The sequence below is a fragment of the Hemitrygon akajei genome, unplaced genomic scaffold, assembly GCF_048418815.1.
Source record: "Hemitrygon akajei unplaced genomic scaffold, sHemAka1.3 Scf000117, whole genome shotgun sequence".
Lineage (NCBI taxonomy): Eukaryota > Metazoa > Chordata > Chondrichthyes > Myliobatiformes > Dasyatidae > Hemitrygon > Hemitrygon akajei.
Window position 1 is genome coordinate 1,824,461 of NW_027332003.1, and position 22,953 is coordinate 1,847,413.

A 22,953-nucleotide genomic window follows, 5' to 3' on the forward strand; every position below is an offset into this window, starting at 1 on the left:
GGTCTTTGCAATGCCTAGGTAGAGTATGTGCAGAAGATGTTTCCTGTATTTGGGAAATCTAGGACCAGAGGCAACAACATCAGAATTCCTTTAGTCAAATAGTGATGAATCCGTGTAAACCACGGCCACAGGCGGCTGTGGAGGCCAAGACATTGAGTATATCTAAAACGGAGTTTGAGGTTTTCGATTAGTTAAGTTTAACTGTTCGGTAGCAGGCAGGAGTATGGGGTTTATTCGACATTCAGTAAATCAGCCATGACGAAATGGCGAAGCAGACTCGATCGGCCAAATGGCCTAATTTTCCTTCTATGTCATGTGGTCTGAAAGAGATTTATTAGATCACAAGGGGCCTCAGTAAGATAAACAGCAACGCTCTTTTGCCCAGGACGAGGAACTCTAAAGCTATCGGGAGAGGTATAAGGTTACCACGGAAATTTCAGTCCAATCTTTGACCAAACCGTGAAATATTGCCCCACAACTAATGGCCCCTCTGAATCTGTGCTCCACCTGCTGCGTGACTTGGGTTCTCCTTTCCCTCTCTCTTCACCTTCTGGGTGAACAGTTGGCTGAACAGTTGTGTTTTTTTTCCCTGGTCTCCACATCCAGATAAAGATTAACGCAACAGCTGCTTCAGCCTCCCCCGTCCTTCAGTGAATATGTTCTCTCGGTGCATTCCCTGAGTGTACGGAATGATGTACGGCCAGTGCCAGAGACGGAGAGAGGTGATATCGTCCCCAAGTTTGAGACTGAGAGTGGAACCTGTGGGTGATGATGTTGCCCTGCACCACGTGTCCTTCACCCCCTCGGTATGCGAGGCGGTGGGTGTGAGATGGGCGTTGGAGTAGCCTTGGTGAAATTCCACTTCGTCCGTAGTCACTGCAGTCAGTGTGTGGCGTGGTGGAGAGAGGATGTGTTTAAACTGTGCTTGTGGTTGGCTTGGTGGATAGAGGATGTGTTTAAACTGTGCTTGTGGTTGGCTTGGTGGCGAGCTGACCGGCTTTGTCCTGGATGATATCAAATTCACTGCGAGTCATCGAAATCGCAGTCTTGAGAGTACCAGCACAGTCCTGAACTGTACACAGTGAAAATGTAACGTGGTGTATGTTGGGGCATAGACTACCTGCTCCCAGGGAATTCGAAAGGGTCCCAAGACGTTTCGGACCAGTAGACTGTACCAAGCTAACATGTTGGATGTTGGAGACATAGACTAACTGCATCCAGGAAAGTAGGGAGGGTCCCAGCACCGTCTTTACCTGTAGAACGTGAGAAGGTAACGTGGTAGATTTGGGACATGATTTAACTGTGAAAGGAACTGGAACCCACCCAGAATGCTTCTGACGTTTAAAGCATGGGAAGGCCTTGGTAGCTGGCTAGACGGGACCCTCACCACAGGAACTCCAACTTCTACTTTGTCATCATAAACAATCGTGAGATTTGTTTTCTTGCATTTCAATAGAATAATAACCATAACCGAATCAACGAAAGAACGCCCAAATAAGGTGTTCACCAGAGTGCAGAAGACAACAAGCTGTGTAAATACCAAATGAAGAGAGATCATAATAAATAAAAATGAGCTGAATATCGAAACAATGAGATGAAGTGTTCTTGAAACTGAGTCCATTAGTTCGGGAAGCATTTCACTGATGGGGCAGGTGAAGTTGAGTGAAGTAATCCCCTTTGGTGCAAAACCCTGTTGGTTGAGGAGTGGTAACTGTTTCTGAACCTGCTTGTGTGAGACCTGAGGCCCCTGTACGAGCACGTTGATGGAGTGCCGAGAGGACAGCATGTCCTTGATATTGGGATTTCCTGTTAACGGCGGCAGCTTTCCTGCCTTAGCGCATCATGTAGATGTACAGAATAGTTAGGAGGCATTCCTGATGGATCGGGCTGTATCAGTTACTTTTTGTAGGATGTTATGTTCAAGTGCATTCGTGTTTACATTCTGAAAAGGCCAATAAGTTGTCAATAATGGAATGCATGGGTAAATCCGAGCAAGGGCAGATGCATTCATGATATTATCATGTGTCTCTCTAATTATTTCTGTATCTGTTGATACAGAACATATCGTTTTATCTCAGTTGTGATAGTTATGCTCATTTACCTACGTTGTGAAAATCAATGCACTAAAGACACAAAATAGTGCACAGATATTTCTAGGTAACTTTATGATAAAGGAAACCAATCTAAACAGATTGCAGATAAGAGAGAATAAGGTGGCTCTGTTAATCGGTGGGATAGTCTTAGGTTACAGGATGATATTGAATACCGGAGAAAATCTACAGAAAAACTTGCCCACTCATCTCCTTTAACTCTCCCTCCCACCTCCCCCCCTCCCCCCACATTTACACGTACTCCTTCGTTAACGGTGTTCGCCGTTAAGAACAGAAACAAAGTTTTGAACCCTGGTCTACATTATCATTGCTCCATATTTTTATGAAGTTATATCAAGTTTCTCCTGAGCCCCTAACGTTCCAATAAAAGCCCATGATTGTTGAAACTCTAAACTCCTGTTCATGAACCTTGGGACAGGCAGCATCCTGGTAAGTCGTAACTCTACACTATGAAAAGTTACCTTAAGGAGATCGGAATTGCACAACTGTATTCCAAGTGTGATCATCAATGTGTCATGAAGCTGCAATAGGATTCCATTGATCTTGTGTTCTCTTCTCCAGCCAATAACGACATTTCAATAAAACAGGTCTTCACCATTTTGATTGCTTGCATACCTTCATTCCGGAGCACAGAGCATAGTGAAGTACAGCACTGCAGTCCATTCGGCCCACAATGTTTTGCTGCACATTTAACCTGTTCCAGAATCAATCTTAACTCTTCACTTCCGCATGGACGTTAAATGCTTAATGGGGTAGTAAGCCTGGGATTCAATTGTAATCAAGGTGGGGCAGCAGAATACTGATTGGATGAGGACTACCTAATCAGAATGGGTGGACGACCGAGATCATGCTCTCTCACTTTTTTGGGGATATGAGCGTGGGACAACGAATTCGACTGATTTCGTAAAGGTGATAACTGATGCCAAGATTAAGGATAGTCTTTGTTATTGGTCCAAATATCGAACAGGTTTTCAATGACATGCAGTTCGAAGAACTTCAGGTCTGTCTGAAGAATATCGCATGGGAAACATCCATGGACATTGGTGAAACTTAGCCTGGCAACTGCAAGGCGCCAAACGACGTGCAGCTAGTGGACAGCATACTTAAAACATACGAAACCATGAAGTGTATCCTGCCACTGAAGCTTCATTTTATACATTCCCATTTAGACTTCTTTCCTGTAAATCCTGGCGCTGACGCTGACCAACGTGGTTAATGGTTTGACCAGGACACTGCAGTCATGATGAAGCAGGACAACTGGATTCCAACAATGATGGCTGGTTATTGTTGGTTACTAAGCAAGAAGCCCAAAACACTGAGCAGACGAAAATCATCAACAAAACCTTTTAGGTCATTTGAGCTATTGCAAATCGTCAGCACCGTTATGCAAGTAAACATATTATTTTCAATGACAGTTAATTTCTTTTTTATCCAAGTTCCTAAGTGATACATGTAGTCAGAAATTATACTTGTGTTCAAACATAAACAAAGACAAAATTCTAAGGAAACAGGAAAATACTTGTTATTCAGTGTAATTAATATATCTATGTATGGCAAGTCATGCCTTCTGTGTGCCAATTTAATCTGTTGTTCTTAATCTTAATGTTTCTGTGCTGCATCCGGGTTAACAACTATTTCATTTTTATTTGAAATTGTTCATTTGTAATAATATTTAATAAGTTTTAAATCTTGATGCTGCCAGAAGAAATGATAGATTCGGCTGCAGCTACAACGATTGAAAGTCTGGTACGTGGTAGAAAATGTCTAAAGAGTTTTGACCCAAAGCAGGCGATGACACCAACTGACGATTACAGCTTGGATGGCGCAGCAATGCTGAGCCATAAGAATGTTTCAGGTCCGTATGCCGGACTGGCTCTTGAGGCAATGGTGAAGTTAATACAGTCGGACTAATCCTCGTTCAAATTGCCCGATAGTAGTTACACGTGTAATGCTCTGGTTAAGTACATGTTGTATTGTATTATACTGCTATGCTGTTAGGTATTTTTAGTTTAGCAAGTTTTTGATTTTTTTCTACAATAACAGCATGTTCTGTTGTTAAACCTCATGGACCAGTGTTTTGGCTTTGGCTAAAGTTGAGGAGCCATTTGCCAAACTTAGGAATGTCGTGTCAGCCAACCAAGTTCGTTTTGGAGCATTTCGTAACATTTCACCCGGGGGTGCAATGGAAGCTTCGAGAGAGCTGAGCGGGATCAGATTTCCGAGGGACAGCAGCCGTGTTTGGTGTGTGGAGAAGAGCACAAGGGTAGACGCTTGGAGAAAACACCTGAAGAGCAGATCCTATTGCCAGGAGTGCATTGTTCAAAATAATATTTTCAAGGAGGAAATGCCAATAATTCTGAGTTAGCCAGTTAGCACATGACGATCTTTGCGGGAAGTTCGATCTGTGGCCGGTGACTGGAATCCATCATCGTGAGTAAAGTGATAGAGTCAACTAGTACAGAACGGAGCTCCAACATTTATGTACACGTTTAGACTGGTTTATCGGCAATGGGCCCTTTAGTTTTTTATTACTATTATTTTCTTTTATGATGCATGATCTGTTATATCCTGGTGAATGACAACTGTGCATGGGACAGCATTCACCCGGCAATCACCAGAGTTAAAGTTCCCTCATTTCAACATTCAAGCTTACTTGTTTGGTTGATACCAAATTGTACCGACCCAAGATGTGATATTTATGGAAGGCGCTGAGTCACGTGGCTGTCAGCAGAGTTAGTTAACGTGCCAACTTTGTGACGAGCTACGTGAGAGGGTCACGCTAGAATTAAATCTGTTATGTGACATGAGAGAATTGGCGACGAAGTGATGCAATCCATAAGTTCAGGGCCTTCTATTTGAAAAGGGAAAATCGGTCCCTTGGAGGTCAGGGTTACTGCTGACTGGAAAACGGTAAGAGAATGTAACCTCTGAGGGAGAGAGGGAGAGAGAGAGAGAAAGAGAGAGAGAGAGAGAGAGAGAGAGAGAGAGAGAGAGAGAGAGAGAGAGAGAGAGAGAGAGAGAGAGAGAGAGAGAGAGAGAGAGAGAGAGAGAGAGAGAGGGGGGAGAGAGAGAGAGAGAGAGAGAGAGAGAGAGAGAGAGAGAGAGAGAGAGAGAGAGAGAGAGAGAGAGAGAGAGAGAGAGAGAGAGAGAGAGTACTGAACACCGGGATCGAAACTCTGTCAGGAGTAAGTGGATCATTGCCATTATATTGTGTCATGTCATATGATGTGGGCGATCATCGTCTAATCATTACTATATTGATATTGGCGTCCCCCCCCCTTGCAGTAGTTTGCCGTATTCTCCTGTGCAGTGTTTTTACAATAGTGAACTCTGCCCTTATCAATACTCCTCCGAGTTTGTATGTCTGGCGGCAGTGGTCAGAGAAACACAACTTGTGATATGCAGCAGCTTCTCATACGAACTTTCACCAACTGCTCCCATCGTGGAGGGGGTGGGTTAGATTAACCTTATGCTACTCGTTGTCCAAGTGTGACCCGCAGGCTAGCGTAGGGAAGGAGCAGATTTGGAAGAAATGTGTGTACTGTCTGTGTGGGTGGGGTTCAGGTTCAGGTGTTGTCGGAAGGACCTTTGTTCAGTCATCCACTCCTGTCACCGCTCACAGCCCTGGCGGTGAGGCAGGGGGATACAAGTGCTGAAGCACCTGGTAGGGCGCCGGACAACAATCTGTGAACCTCGAGCTCCTGAATAATTCGCAATAAACCATCAATGCCAGACAAGAAGAGCAATGATCCGTGCCCTGGCGCCTTGTCGTACCTCGCAGGATTGGTTTATTGTTGACACCTGTACCGAGGGACAGTGATAGTCTTGTCTTCAATACCGTGCACAACAATCACTACATTGCACAGTGCATTGCGGTAGGAAAAGGGAAAACAATAACAGAATGCAGAATAGAGTAGAACTGCCACAGATAAAGTGCAGTACAGTTAAACAATAACGATGTTGTGATGAACCGCAAGGCAACTTTGAAAGATTCAAAGGTTTTTTTTTAATTATCAAAGCACACATCCATATGCATATCTGATTTCTTAAACATTTCTTAGAGAAGCACGAGTCAAAGAAAGTACATGAAATTAATTCAAGGAAAAACATTGAAACAGAACCCAAACCCTTTCCTCCTCAAAAGGAACAACATCCTGATCACCTAATTCCCTGCACGTCCACCGCCCCCTCCCCCCCACCCCGCGAAATACCGCACGAAACGACGAAACGGAGCAGGAGCATTTGCTTCATGTCCCGAACGAAAAAAAAGACTTTTAGAATACTAACTGAGCATTAACCCCGAAACTTCTTCCCCTCACACAACAAAACCGAAAAGGAACCGACGATAAAAGCACAGAATATAAATAGCATAAATCTGAGATAGTCCAGAGGCTATAAACGCAGCTTCATCCTCTGATATCAACGACATTCATCAAAAGAGGGAGACAAGACACAATCAAAGAGGCTTACCCGCCGCCTACAGAGACCCATACTATATAGATTACTTATAGATTCCTACTCTGGCAGGCAACCGGCGCTGAACACTCGCTCGCTTTTAGCATTTACCTCGATATCTCGAACTTCCTCGGCAGATTAATGGACTCGTTAAACAGCGAAACGGTGTCGAACAGCAATTCCCGCCACGCATCGAAATTTCTTCTCATTGTGGTCGTCTGATTATGCACTCTTGTCACACAATCTTCTCGGAGCTAGCAAAGCGCTGGAGCAGTCAAACCATCTCCAGGCTGTAAATGGCAGCCTTTAACTGTCCCAGGAACACGGTAAAGATGGACGATAAAACAGACATAAAATAACTTTAAAAATGTGTATATGTTCGTGTCCTAGTAGAGAGATGTCGACTTAGAGAGCGTTTCTTTGGCATTTTTGTCTGTTTTGGAAGAAGCTGGTTGGATTCTAATGCAGGATCACTCGCCTCGATGTCCAGTGCCAATGCGACTACATCACCGGCCAGATGGACAATAAGCTGCAAGATCCTAATCCACTAGATTGACGTCAAGTCCATTTACTCATGTTAGGGATATTCTTATCACGTAAAACTATGATAGAACATATTCCTTGTCCTTATAACAGTGGGTAGAAACTGTCCTTGAGCCTGGCAGTGTGTGCTTTCATACTTTGGCATCTTCTGTCCGATTGGAAGGGAGAGAGGATGTCTGGGATGGGTAGGACCCTGGAGTGCACTGGCTATTTTACCAAGGCAGTGGAAGTGAAGACCGAGTCCACGGAGGGGAGGCTGGTTTCCGTGACGTGTTGAGCTGCGTCCAGAACCTTCTGCAATTTCTCACGGTCACAGGAGGAGCGGTCTGCGGTACCAAGCCATGATGTGTCCAGTCAGGATGCTTTCTGTCAAGGTGGACGTGGCTGCAGAGGTGTGGACTGCCACATGTAACTGGCTGGATAGGGGGACGGAATCGCGATGTGGTCCAACAAGATGTCTCCATGATCATTTGGTGAAACTGGGTGACTTCCGTCTGGCTTTGTGTCTTCAATAGGGAGAGGACCTCTCAGTCCCCGACGTGCGTCCAACTTCTTGTGTTTGAAGGAGGAAGTGTTGTGGCCGTTCCTTTCTGTTGATAACGATACCCAGATACCGGGTGCAGAGAAAACAGCCTGCAACAGCTCTCCAACCAACTGCTTGTCGGGACATCGCAGAACCAGCCTATCCCCATGGGTTCCTCTTCACCGGACAACGCTGGTCAGATTGCATTTAGTTTCAGTCGTCTTATAGGAAGGGTGACGAGGATTTGGAAAGCGTATAGACGAGGTTATAAGGAGGACCTTTAGGAGGAAAACTAGAAGTTGCACAAACTTGGATTGTGCTGGTCCGAGTGGCGGAAGCCAAGGTGAGAACTGAGAGGATCATTATTCTCATAAAAGTAAGTGTTGTTGGCGTTTTTTTCAAGTTCTGGTTAGGTTCCATCTGGAATTTAAAATTAGTTCCGGTCGCTCCATTATAGAAAGGAGGACAAGGCTTCGGAAAGGGTTTGGAAGAGATTTATAGGCAAGAGATCTATGAGGAAGATTTGCACGAACTCCTGTTATCCTTTCCAGAATGGCAGCCACCAACGTGAGATAGAGAGGCTGATAAGAGTCATAAATACAGTCGGCAACTGTAACCTTTCTCACAGCATTAAAGTACCGGATAACAGAGGACATGCAGTTGATGTGAGAGCGGAAAATGTTCAAAGGAGATGTGTGGCGAAATGTTTAAAATAAAACAGAGAGTTGCGAGTGTCTGGAAATCATTTCAGGCGTGGTGGTGGTGAAGGCAATGGTGTTTATGAGATTCTGCGAAAGGCAAACAAATTCACAGAGAAGGGACGGGTATAGACAACACGGAGACAGGGTGATTAGTTTAATTAGGTATCACAGGCTTAACCATATCAACCCAACATCACAGAGTAAATGTTCTCTTCCTGCCCCACACGGTCTAACTGAAGAAATAATCACTGATGAGGGAAATTTATTTTCCACTCCATCATGAATATGATGTCGTTCATTCGGAGTCTGTGACCCATAGTAATAGAATCTCATTCAAGGGAAACATCCTCCCAGCAATCGGTCTGAATTACCTGAAAGAACCGATCAATTCTTCTCATAATTCCAAAGAAAACAGTTCCAGCTTATTCACTTTCCCCTTACATATACAGCCTACCATCTCTTGAAGCATTCAAGTCATTGTGAGGAAAAGTCCCTTCACTCTCTCCGTTGCAGGGATAACTTTCCTGAGGAACTGTAACTAGACCTGGAAACAGTATTCAATGAGCATTCCGGCAGAAGGATTCGTTCTATGAGGCATCACTGGCTTAATTTGGTCAGCCCACCGTCGCAGACAAAATGGCCTCCTTCTGTTCTGCACTTTTGTATGTTTTAAGGGGAGATGGAATCACTAATTGAGGACATTTGTCTCCCACGCATTCCTAAATATCCGTTCCTTCATGCTGGGACAATGACACACGGTAATAGAATTCTCATTCAGGGGAGACATCCTCCCTGCAATTAGTCTGAATGGTCTGAAAGAATCCAGCATTTCTCCTCACAATTCCAGAGAGTCTGTATTCACACGCAGCAAGCGGGCCATCCCAGGACTTAGACCTGTCAGTGTAAGCAATAGTCTCGCACCCTCTCTTTAATCGGTAGAACTTTCCCAAGGAAATGTGACAAGACCTGGAACTAATATTCAGGGTTAATTCTCACCACATCTTGTAGGACATTTCCCAGTAAGACATCTTTATACATCTTCTCCAATGCTCCTGCATCACAGCAGAAGATACTGTTTTTTGCTTCCTAATTATTTGCGGTACCTGTATGTTAACTCTTAGTGACCTGTTGACAAGGACCGTGAGGACCCTCTGAGCCATTCAATCTGTCCGCATATAAATATGGATTTTCTAGATTGTTCCACTAGGAATGGATGGCCTCAGATCCCCCATATTCTGTCCGTCTGCCACATCTTCATTCCTTCACTTCTGTCTGCATCCCCAAACCATGGCTGCGCCCTTCTCACCACTAACCCTGCCATTCAGATCTGTGCTACAGCGACATGGATATAATAAAGTTGGTCCTCACATTGAAAATTCCAATGTAGACTGTGAACAGCTGGGGTCTCAGACACAATCCTTGAGTCACCTAAATGTTTGAACGCCGTCCATTTATTTCCTCTACCTGACCTTGACCTGCTGACTAATTCTCACCCAGGCATATTATCAAGAACCCCATGTGCTTATCCAAACCTTTTTAAGTTCTTCCAATATCAAATTCATCAGTTGCCAATGTTGCATCTGTTTGTCCAATCTTGAGCCCACACTGACTCTGCCAGCCCCGTGGGTGAGGATCTGGAGACATGGCCTGTGTCCCTAACTGTTCGATACTCGTACAGAATTCAATGTAAGTATTGACCATCACTGGTCGAGTGTAAACCGTTGTATTGGTAATCTGTGTTTCGGACTTGGGTTCAGTGTGGGACTGAGTCTGAATTTCTCTGTTGTCTGAAACTGTGGAACTGATGAGCTGTCGCTGTCTCTGTGATCTGTGTCAGTGAAACTGGGTCAGTGAGGGAGACGGCTGCCTAAATCGGCTGTTGCACAATATATCATTGTCAATCTGTCGGCCTGACTCTCTCTTTCTTTGACACATATATAATATTGCATGTGACGCTTGTCTTTCTTTCATTCACTTTTAGCTATCCTGTTATTGACCATCCTATCTAAATCTCTCAATTTAGCGACCGATTTTTAATATTCAATATTTAATATTTCCTTTGCAGATGGAAGCATTTCTTCGTAATTTTCGTTTGACCTCTAACAGGTTTGAGATGCTCTAAAACGCCTATTACATCAGCAACATCTAAAAATACTTGAGGATCTCCGCAGAGCTTTGTCAACACATTGTGTGTGGTGCCTTGGATTTCCAGAATCTGCTGGTGATCTCATGTTTTCTACATCAGCATCGTGGTCGTCAGACCACTGCCATCACGTGTGTGTGTGTGTGTGTGTGTGTGTGTGTGTGTGTGTGTGTGTGTGTGTGTGTGTGTGTGTGTGTGTGTGTGTTTCTGTGTGTGTGTGTGTGTGTGTGTGTGTGTGTGTGTGTGTGTGTGTGTGTGAGTGTGAGTGTGTGGGGAGGGGGGCAGGATGATGCTGAAAATAGAAAACCGCAGGGACAGAAGTTAGGGATCGGACGTGTCGTTGAACTGTGCTTACAACTGAATAATTAGTGATCAAAAGACTGAAATCTGTAAATGTGGCTGTTTCGGGTCTTTGTCATTAGAGCTCCGACATTCTTTTCACTGGATGAGTCACCGCTGAGGTAACGCGTAGGAATTTATAAGTACTTATCTTCATTCGGTCCAATATTTACATCTTTTCTCCATTGGATAGGTGTTGAAATACCATGTTTGTTTAAGTGACTGAGGTCAGTCAGTCAGCGCAGTAACCGGATCTCTGGAGAATGATGCTTTGTATAAATCAGCGCCGTTTTGAATACATTAGCTCAGAGTTTCTGACGTATCTGTGAATTCAGGAGCAACACAATTGGCAGATTATCACCGAAATGGGTTATCCAGTCCTCTTGCGGATAGGAGAAGTTTACTATCCTTTTATATCAGCCTTTGGAATTCCCGGTAATCCGCCGTATCAGCTGCCGTTGGTGGGAATTGAAGTTGAATATCAATGTAGTGATGGTTTCTGTCGCTGGTTTCCATTGCCATATGTCCAGTCCAAGTGTTCGGCATTCTAGGAATGGAATCGCAGCCAGCGACTGTGGAATCTGAAACCTGGAAATAACACGAAACCGCTGTGAGAATTCAGCAAATCCGCCAACATCGGAGGACCTCAGTGGGACAAGCAGATTTCTTCCAGGGGTTTGTGCTCAATAATGTGATGTTCTGGTCTCTGTGCTTTTGCTCTCGAAGCAGTTACACTGCATTTGCAAATACTGTGTTTAAAATGAGATGATACAAATTGATTGTCTGCATTGGTATGTGAGCTGTTGTGTGAGGTACGAGTAAAGGTAACGATTCAGCAAATGTGAGGAGCATCATGTTGCACCATGAACCTTGAGGATTTTTAGTAATTGTGTGCGGTGTGACAGAAAGTGAAGCAGTTGTTGAACAACGCAATGACGTCGTTACCGATCAATTAACAAAACCGACGTGGTCATTCATAACTATCAATACTGTGAAATGTATTCTACTGTCCACATCTGACACCGCTACAGATACCTGACTGCGCCACCGACTCTGCTGCTGGACGTTGAATTCCTCTCCCCGGCTTCCCTGTGATGGATATTCAGTTGGAGGCTTCAGGTATATCTGTGTAACAACACACACAAAATGCTGGTGGAACGCAGCAGGCCAGGCAGCATCTTTAGGAAGAAGACGGCCCGAAACGTCGACTGTACTTCTTCCTATAGATGCTGCCTCGCCTGCTGCGTTCCACCAGCATTTTGTGTGTTTTCCTTGAATTTCCAGCATCTGCAGTTTTCCTCGTTTTTGAGTATATCTGTTTTGCTGTATCCAACTACGCTGTGACTGCTGCCTCAGTCAAAGATCTGCTGTAAAGTCAGCGAGGTGGCAAATGTTGGGACAGGAAACAAACACGGGAAATGCTGGAAGCACAAAGCCCCAAACGGCATGTAGAGAAAGAGAAAGCAGCAGTATAGAAAACAGCTTGTGTAGTTGTGCTTGAGTGTGACTGGTAGATGTTGGGAATTTGGCTTGTGAGGCTTTACTCAAGAGGCAGAAATACAGATGTAATTATCCCACGCATCTGTGTGAGCTTGTAAAGGTGTCATCATCCAACATTTTATCAGAACACCATTCTACCTTCTGTAGCTACCAGTAACAGAACTATGTCAAGACTTTGTAGGTAGGGAGACATTACAAGGGTTGACAAAACAGGCGCTTCCCAGGTCACTGCAAACCAGGACGGCCTAGGGTCCAGTGCTGTTGCAGCTTCCCAAAAGATGATGGAGAATGATCTTCAGAGGGCAAATCGTTGCAAGTCTTCGATATACCAAGTTGTCCATGCCCACCAAATCGATCCAGCCCCCATTGGTGCTATAGCATTTCTTGAATCTCGAGTAGGCAATGCCTTGGTAAATGGCTGCGGTAACCATGGGAATGCATTTGGTCCCATCCAGGTTGACAAACGCTGGCATTCACTTCGTGGATCTTATGACAGCAGAGAACATCTTATGCAAGGAACAGAGACATGTGGTAGGAATGTTTGGAGCCATTAAACAAAAGTTTCCAAGCTGGACCAAAGAGCAGCAGCTTGAAGGTGCGCTTTCTGCTTACAACATGGGTCCGGATAATGTCCATGACTACCATAATTTGGGATGCTTATTCAATAGGCCATGACGACTCTGATAATGAGAAAGAGATAGTCGTGTCATGGGGGGGTCTCTGAAACAGATCAAAGAAAATACACGTTAACATCTTTCCCACATGTTTTATTTTATCTGGATGAGTGGTTCCGGGATTTGCTGTTTCTGTTGTGTCCTGTTCTGTCGGTGACAGAGAGTCGCATGGAAGTTGATGATTGTCTAATGCAAGAATCCCGCCATCAGCGTCGAGTTTTATTCATTTCATTCATATCAGAGGCGGATGACGCCGGCAGAAAATGTTCCAAACAGTACTGACTCTGCGGTTACCTGGTTTTATCTTCTGGCTGCCTTTTCACATTTTGGTCATCAGAAGGGAATCCGAATTCAAATCATTTGACTTTATTTTAATGTGTAAACTCAGCCAGATCTTGACTCGCTCTTCACCCTTCTACCGCTACATGCAGCAAAACAGTGGAAGTATTTCACGATCCCCGAAAACTGCTGCTTTGGGTTCTGTTCAGTATTTTCTCAATTTGCTATTTCCCCTCTCTCTTGCAGCGAACCTGGTGGCGATTGTGATCTTGTCCCGGGGAAAGAGCGGTCTCTCCAAATGAGTAACTCGCTACCTGGTGGGAATGGCAGCGGCCAATCTCCTGGTCGTTATATCGCAACAGCTGCTGATGTGGACTGCTTGGATTTTTTTTTCCACAATCATTCCTGTTCATCACTCCCGTGTGCAGTATTGCTAGATGGCTGATTTCTGCGAGCACCGCGGCCTCTGTCTGGCTGACTGTCTCTTTCACCGTCGATCGAATTGTGACTATTTGCTGTGAGAAACTGAAAGCAAAATATTGCACCGAGAGAATAATGCACACTCACTGTGCTGGCCTGTTTGGAGAGTGTCCCCTGGGGTTTTACCTCTGAGCCTCTTGTAATAATTGATGGTGTTCCCTGGTACTGTGTTCTTACACCGAGCTACAAAAACTCTCCTTCATGGGCGGCTTTTGAGATGTTACATCGTATTTTAACACCATGTGTCCCATTCTTTCTGATGTTGATCTCAATATTCTGACAGCCAGGCCAATTCTGATGGCTAGTCGAGCACGCAGGCGGCTCCGAGGACAAAAAAGTGGAGAGAATGACAAGGACCGGGAGATGGAGAACCGACGCAAATCCATCGTTTTGCTCTTCAGTATAACGGGTAGTTTCTTATTGTTGTGGGGAACACGTTTGGTATTTTACATCTATCAACGGATTTCAAAGAGTTTTGTTTATTATTCTGTCATGAATCCCGTTTACATTATAGAAGAGACATCGGGAATGCTGCAGATCCTCAGTTCCTGCACCAACACGTGTATTTACTCCCTGACTCAGAGCAAATTCCGAGGGGATCTCAAGAATGCGGTGATATACCCACTGAATCGGATTTTGAAACTCATTAAACGATAGAAATAGGGACTATGCAGTAGTACAATTCAGCTGCCTTCATGCCCCTATTCTGTACTCCCACTTGTGAGTAAACAGAAACAAAATGATTAACTGATTTACAAACAAAGGAGGAGAGCATCTGTTGATGCTGGAAATACAGAACAGCACGTACAAAATCATGACGGTTGTCGGCCCGAAGAGTTGAATGTTTACTCTTTTCTATCTGCTGAGTTGCTCCAGCATTTTCTTGGTGTTGCCTTATAGTTATAAAATAACTACTTACAGCCGATCGCGACGACATCACTGGCGTCAGCATTCCAGAAAACTCGATAGATCCATAGAACCATAGAACACTACAGCACAGTACGGGCCCTTCAGCCCTCCATGTTGTGCCGACCCATATAATCCTTAAAAAAAGTACTAAATCCATACTACCCCATAACCCTCTATTTTTCCGTCATCCCTGTACAGGTGAGAGGCTCTTAAATACCCCTAATGTTTTAATCTCCACAACCATCCCTGGCAAGTCATTCCAGGCACTCACAACCCTCAGTGTGTAAAAAAAAACTTATCCCTGATGTCACCCCTAAACTTCCCTCTCTTAATTTTGTACCTATGCCCTCTGGTGTTTGATGTTGGTCCCCTTGTAAACAAGGACTGAATATCCACCCTATTTATGCCTCTCATAATCCTGTAGACCTTTCTCAAGTCCCCTCTCATTTTTCTATACTCCAAAGAGAAAAGTCCCAGCTCTGCTAACCTGGCTTCATATGACTTTTCTCCAAACCAGTCAACATCGTGGTAAATCTCCTGCACCCTATCCGTAGCTTCCATATATCTCCTATCATGGGGTGACCAGCATTGATCACAATACTCTAAGTGTGGTCTCACCAGAGATTTGTTGAGTTTCAACATGACCTCTCTACTCTTGATCTCAATCCCCCTGTTAATGAAGCCTAGCATCACATAGGCCTTCTTAAATAGGCTATCAACCTGCGCAGCGACCTTGAGAGATGTATGGATTTGAAGCCCAAAGTCCCTTTGTTCATCCACACTCTTAAGTAACTGACCATTAATCCCGTGCTCAGTCTTCTGGTTTGTCCTTCCAAAATGCATCACCTCACACTTATCCAGATTGAACTCCATCCGCCATTTTTCAGCTCAACTCTGCAGCCTGTCTATATCCTCTTGTAACCTTCGACAACCTGCAGCTCCATTCACAACTCGTAGAATCTTTGTATCATCCGCAAACTTTCTCATCCATCCTTCCACGTCTACATCCAGGTAATTTATAAAAATCACAAATAGCACGGGTCCCTGGACAGATCCCTGCGGCACTCCACTAGTCACCGACCTCCAGGCAGAATACTTTCCTTCCACAACTACCCTCTGTTTTCTTCCTTCAAGCTTTTTCTTATCCAAACAGCCAAGGTTCTACTTATCCCATGACTAATGACTAACTGGATTAGTCTCACCTGAGGGACCTTATTAAATGCCTTGTTATTAAATGCCATGCAGACCACATCCACTGCCCTGCCCTCATCAATTTATTTTGTTACCTGTTCAGAAAACTCAATCAGGCTCGTGAAACTCGATCTTCCCTTCACAAAGCTAGGCTGACTATTCGTGAGTAGACTGTATTTCTCCAAATGCTCGTAGATCCTATCCTTAAGAATCCTTTCCAGTAGTTTGCAGACCACCAACGTAATACTCACCGGTCTATAGTTCCCAGGTTTCTACCTGTTACTTTTTTCTTAAACAAGGGTACTACATTTGCCATTCTCCAGTCCTCCGACACTTCCCCTGTAGCCAAAGAGGATTCAAAGATCATAGCTAAAACTCCAGCAATCTCTTCTCTCTATTCCCCCAACAACTGGGGTTGTTGTGTCATATCCGGCTCTGGGGATTTATCAATCTTGATGTTTTTTAAGAAGATCCAGCACCTTTTTCCCCTTAATCTCAATATCTCAACAGGCCTGTTCTATTTCGACCTCACCCTGATCAAGATCCTTTTCGTTTGTAAGTTCTGAAGCAAAGTATTCATTTAGGACCTCCCCAGCCTCCTCCACCTCCAGGCATATGTTGCCCTCCTTATCCTTTAGCAGTCCCACCTTCGTTCTCGTCATCCTCCTGCTCTTCACATACGCATAGAACGCCTTGGGGTTGTCCTTAATCCTACATGCCAAGGCTGCCATACGGGGGTGTTGTATTGGGTCTCAACTGCAGGACACAGGCACTGAAGTCCGGGAAACAAGACGAGACGGAACCAAAGGGCGGGACGGGATGCAGTCTAGGCAAGGGAAGTCGGGCTAGGACGAGGGATTGGGACCGAGAAGCCTGGGATGGAATAGAAGCCCGAGACTGGACAAGGACCAAGAACGCAGAACCTGGGTCTTGCCTCGGCCTCGGACCCCCAAGCCCAGGCGCGGACTTGACGATGCATGGCTAGAGACTTGAGGTTGGGGTTCAGGCTTGGCTAGAGACTTGAGGCTGGGGTTCAGGCTTGGCTAGAGACTTGAGGCTTGGAATCTTGAGGCTTGGCTAGATGCTTGGCGTCTTGAGGCTTGGCTAGAGGTTGGAGATCTTGAGGCTGCAGGCTTCATTCGAGGCTTGCGGATGGAGCTTGAATAACTCGGAGGCTGCAGCTAGGGGGCAGTCTAGGAACTGTAAACCAACATGGAGCCGGGACTTAACCTTCAACAAGCCGGGATTCATCTTTAGCAAGACACTGACATGAGACGGGACAATACGCAGACATAGAGCCGGGCCTTATCCGCCGACAAACCGGGACTCTCTTTAACTCTACACCAAGGTGGGGCAGGACCGTCCGTCGGGTAACGGCAGAATGGCCGGACTTATCCAACGGAGGCAAAGACAAGAGAAGACAGATTCCCCACGCAGGGCAATGGCAGAACTGCTTGACTTACCCCACAAAGGCGAGTACAAGGCTAGAAAGATCCCCCCTCAGGGCAATGGCAGAACGGCCTAACTTACCCCAAGGGGAGAGGACAGGAAAATTCAAACACGAAAGAACGACAGACAGTTCCACCTGTGCATCGGGGTAGCTCCGAGTAGCCGTTACGGCCGTCAGCCTTGGCTGGGTAGGGAAACAACCGGATCCCTACATAGCTCGGAGTGACTGACGGCCACCCAGCTGGAACGGGAAGCAGCTGAATCCATACTGCAATGGCAGCACCGACTACTACCAGCAAGGTTTCCAGTAGCCATATTTCGCCAACGCAGTCCCAAGGATGTCAAGAGTCCGTTCCAGCCTTCCAGCAGCCATCTGTGCCATGAGAATCTTGACAAGACGACCCCCAACCACACTCAATACCAGGGCCACTTATATTCCCAGTTCCACTATGAGCCTCAGGTGTTTCTGGTTAAGTCCAACCGAAGCAAGTGACGCCGGAGAACCCAGAGTCCGGAGACCGTGGGACAGTCCACGGACTTCGGACTGGACCATAACAAAGGCCTTCTCATGCCCCCTTCGAGCTCTCCTAAGTCCTTTCTTTAGCTCCTTCCGGGCTACCCTCGATTTCTCATGAGCCCATTCCTACTTCCTGCTTCTTATATCTAACATATGCTTTCTTTTTCGTCCTGACGAGCTGCCACACGTAAAGATCCCTTTTTCATCTCACCTTCTCCCGGCTTAAATTGAATCTTGAGGCAAACTTATCACTCCTCCTTCCCGATTCTGATAAAACTGCCTGATATGGAGTATACTTTCGTCGGCACCACCATTCCTGGTCCCGTCATTACCCGTCATTTCCTTGACGCTCGTTTTCTCCTCTGTCTCTACTTGTGGCTTCTCCTTCTGTTTTCCCGTTTGAGATAACTTCCAGTAACAGAAATTTAGCCTTCAGTGAAAGAGTTGGGGGGAGGGGTTCTGGAGTTGGTTCGGTGGAAGAGTAGATGTTGTGAACCCAAGAACAAAAGACACAGGTGAGGCGAAATGGGAACTGACATGGTCTAATCCTACACAAAGTGCTGGAGAAAGTCTTTAGCTCAGGCAGCAGGACTGGAGAGAGATAGAGAAAAAAAGATCCAATTCAGCTGCAGTGTCTCTTCGCAAAACGTCCGTAGTTTATTCTTTTGCATAGATGCTGCCTGGCCTGCAGAGCTCCTCCAGCATTTTGGATTTGCAGAACCTGCAGATTTTCTCTTGTTTATGATTGGTCTACTAGTCAGTTTCAACGAGATATTCGGCTATGACAACACAGAACTGACCCTGGACAAAGAACAAGCGAATAATTGTTGAAAAGGACATTGATATAGAAACAGACACTTGATAATTAATGGAACAAAGGCTCAATTAATTTTGTATTTCAAGCGACTGGGAAATTGGAGGGTCTCTAAACAAACACGAATAGGGATAATATTATTTACAAAATTAAAAAGATGATGGGTGTAGCAGTAGATTGTGTTCGGATAATACATACTCCAGATGAAGCTGAATTGAGGAATCAGTTTGAGTCCTTCAGTAGTTGGTCGGTGAATTTAATTAATGTTAATCGTGAGCGGGTGATATCGTAATATAAACATTAAGTATAAGCTTGGTTGAGACGGATAGAGGGTAGTAGGGATAATCCTGGGAATTGTGAAACAGTGACTCCTGGCATCAATGGAGGCTCAAACTTTGAAATGGGTTTCCCTGCGGGAGGATTGACAAATATTTGGAGAAGCAGCATTCGAGACAGTCAGATCACTTTGTTAGGGGAAAGTCATGAAATGCGCACCTGAATAACTTTCTGTTATTATTTATTGTAATGCCGGTACTGTTTTGTGCAGTTTATGCAGTCCAGTATAGGTCTGTAGTCTAGTATAGCTTTCTCTGTGTTTGTATTTTTTATTATGTAGTTCAGTCTAGTTTTGTGTACTGTGTCATGTAAACCATGGTCCTGAAAAACGTTGTCTCATTTTTACTATGCACTGTACTAGCAGATATGGACGAAATGACAATAAAAGTTGACTTGAGGTGAAAGGTTGACAAAACAAGCTAATGTGGTTAGAGTGGTGGACGTTCAGTGCATGGAATTGAGTGAGGCGTTTTACAGGAGCCGCCACAATAGACTCACCCAGAACGTCGGGAGTCATGGGACTGATGGAATCTCAGCTGCCTGGATTTGGAATGATCTTCCCTAGCGAATATGGGACTGGCAGTAGATGGGACCTTTCCAAGAGATCGGTTATGTACCCCGTCCTTTTCTTGATATTTTTAAGTGACTTGAAAGAGGAAGTGGATAAGTAGTTGGTAATTTGCAATTTGAAGCTCCAAAATACGTAACGTTTAGAATCAAAGCATTCAAGCTCGGAGCAATGGAAGTCGGAGTTCAAACCCAGTGTTTCCTGGAAGGAGTCTGTACGTCCTCCTCGTGATATTAATGGGCTTTCTCCCAAGTTAAACCAAGAAAAAGAGAAACAACACTTAGCGATCAGGCTAGGGTAAAATTGATGTGCTGGGCACTGCGGCTCATTGTTATTCGCTTCATCTCTAAATGCATAAATGACACCTGTGTGGTGTTTCATCATGTGGTACAATGGGACATCGACACGGTATAGAGCTGGGCTGTCATGTGACGGACGGAGTTCCATCAGTATGAGCTGATACATAATTAAAATTTAAGCTGGATTACAGAGCACAAATGCCAGATTTTATCGCAGTGAGGAGGAACAGGGGAGTCGTGCTATGAAAGCCTATAGATCCCTCAAAATTTCCGAACAAATTAATTTAGTGGTTAAGAAGGCTTATGGCTTAAGAACTTGCAACTCCGGATTGGTGATCTCACACTTACTTCCGGCGTCACAGACCTACGAGGGAATAGATGCTAAGGAAAAATAGGCAAATGTGTGGGTAACGTTTTGTGTAGGCGGGCATCGAGGTCTCAACCAGGTTTGGTGCGATTGGTGTAAGAAGCATGGTTTTTAACCCTGTACTGAGAGGGTGTTTATATTCTAACTGGGAAGCTTGATGAAAAGTGTGCAATTTCTTCTCTTTCTCCGTGTTCCACGCGATCGCTGTATTGGTACCTGATGTCTGCTGTAACATGCATCTTTCCACTTCTATTTTCCACAATAAGTTTTTTATCCCTCTATTCTACGCTGTACAACAACTGATAACATACCTTCAGAAATCATCTCTCGGTACAGAGTACCGTTATCATTATACCTCAACATGCTTTTCACGGCTTTCGGTCACGCTCTTGGGGTCTTCCGCATATATTCAGAGGAATATAGTCGACCTCTCTGACGAGGCACTTTGATTACAGAATTGACACTGTACCTTCGGCACACCCCGTGCATGGAGACCAGGGGACAACCAAAGTATTCCCATCTGCCTGCCTTTGTCCCGTCTCCTCTGGCAGAGAAATTACCCTGAATGTACATCTCAATCGCAAAGTCTGAAGGAACTTTTTCCTTTCTGTATGAATCTCTGATTAAACTTTCCCTGTACTGTGTTTGCCGACAGTGTCTTTTACATTTGTTTACGTACAGGACAGTAAGGCGGTGGTGTTTGGTCTCTTGAAGGTGTATTAAAGTGGATAATTTTCCAGAGACAGACGTGATATACTGCAGATTACTGAGAGGCAGCAGATTAGATTACTGCGGACAGAACCAATATATTTGTGTCCTCCATAGCTACAAAGAAGGGACCATGAAAGCATTGATAAATGATATTCTATTATTCTTGAAAGGGGATGGATAATCCAGGAAAATATTGACTTCTCAATCACATTTCACGGGGAGGAGATTACTGGACAGTATTCTTAGGCCGATTTTTCCAGGTGCTTCACTCTTGCTAAAATTTTCATAACCTGCCTCGCTCTCCACCCACGTTTTGAATCTAGGTGTCATCTGTAAATTCAGTTTACCATATTATAATTGAAATCCGAATATTTATATGTCCTGACCATTAGAAAGTTATTAAATAAGACTGGGGGTGCACAGGTATGTCAGGTTGTTAGTGGATTGGGGACCACTGTGTTTTGCTGGCTGTAATCAGATTTGCGGTGTTCACAGATTTTGTCATCTTTAGCAGCAGTCGGAGTGATTCTTGTTTTCAGATAATCTAGTGCGCATGCGGTTTTCAAGTTGTACATAGATATGGGGTGCATACGGATTGGGAGTTGTGCAAGGGTTTCGGGGTTCGCATGTATTTGGGGTGTCTGCAGGTTTGGAGGACTGACGAATCTAAGTTCTTTCATTTATAGATACGTTAATAATAAATTTAATTTGAACTTGATTTCTATTTACGTGTTTTATTTCTGGTATACGCAGCAAGAGTCTTACACTGGGATGCATGTGGGGTTTGATACACACATGGATATTGTGGTGCCTTCTGATTTGAGGACATGCGCATATTTGAGGATGTGCATGGTTTTGGGAATACTCATATTCGTTCTCGGATATGGGGGTGTAAACGAAATTGGGGTTAGTCAACGATTTGGGTGTTTTCGGCGGATCTGGAGTTCCACACGAATTTTGGGCTGCCTGCGGATGTTACTGTCGAGACATTTATTTTCTGAACTGTTTGACATGATTCTTGCTCCTGGATAAGCAAAAGTGCATGTGGGGTTGTCAGCGAGTGTGAGCTGTGCACTGGATTGGGATTCCTTAGAATTAGGGTAGTGTCGGCTAATATTGGGGTGCACACTGCTTTGCAGGAGAACATGAATTCGGGGATGTGTTATGGAATTTGGGGTTGCACACGGATTTGTGGTTACATCTAGAATTTTGGAATAGTGTATTTTGAATGTTGGGTGACAATGGGTTTGCATGCGCACTGAATTGAGAATTGCACAAATTTCGGGCGGGGTCTCCACATAGGGGGTGTGCATGTTCATTTTCACGGCTTCGGGGCTGAACATGGAATAGGGGGTGTTCGCAGTTTCAGGGATGTGGAAACAAATATGAGTCTGCCGGCAAATATGGGTGTAAACGGTAGTGAACGTGTTCTCGGGGATGCGCACTGATTTAAGGTTTTATTCACAATTATTGCGGCTTACACTGATATTTAGAGGTGTGGGGGTGTACGGAGAATTGGGATTGCACGCAGATTTCACTTTCTCGAACGATGTGGGATGAGTGCGAATTTTAATGTCGAAATAGCCAGTTTCTGATAGGAATGAAATTATTCCTGCTATTATGTATGTGGGCTATTCGCGTGTTTGGGGTGCAAACTAATTTTTGATGTGCATAGATTCAGGGTGCAGAGGGATGGGTGATGTGCACTGAATTTCGAACATGGGCATGAACAGGCATATGGGGATACACATAGATTTGTGTGAATTTGCGGATCAGGATTTGCACACGAATGATTGATTGCGTTCGGAGTCGATACTGCCATGTTCTGATGTGCATGTGGGGGTGTCAGTAGTTTGGGGTGCTCACTGAAGTTGTGTGAGCGACATGGGTTGCATATGGTCTTGGATCTGGGAATGCGCTCTGATTTAGGGGTTACACATGGAATTAGCGGTCTGCTCGGATATGGGGTGCGCACCTATTTGGGGATAGCATATTTAGGGGTGTGTGGGCGAATATGGGAGTCGCCACGTTTTTGTGGGTGCAT

General features: G+C 44.8%; 1 pseudogene; it reads left to right on the plus strand.

The window, feature by feature from the left end:
- Positions 1-12,479: 12,479 nt before the first annotated feature.
- Positions 12,480-12,990, plus strand: LOC140723524 (lysozyme g-like; annotated as a pseudogene).
- The last annotated feature ends 9,963 nt before the right edge of the window (positions 12,991-22,953 follow it).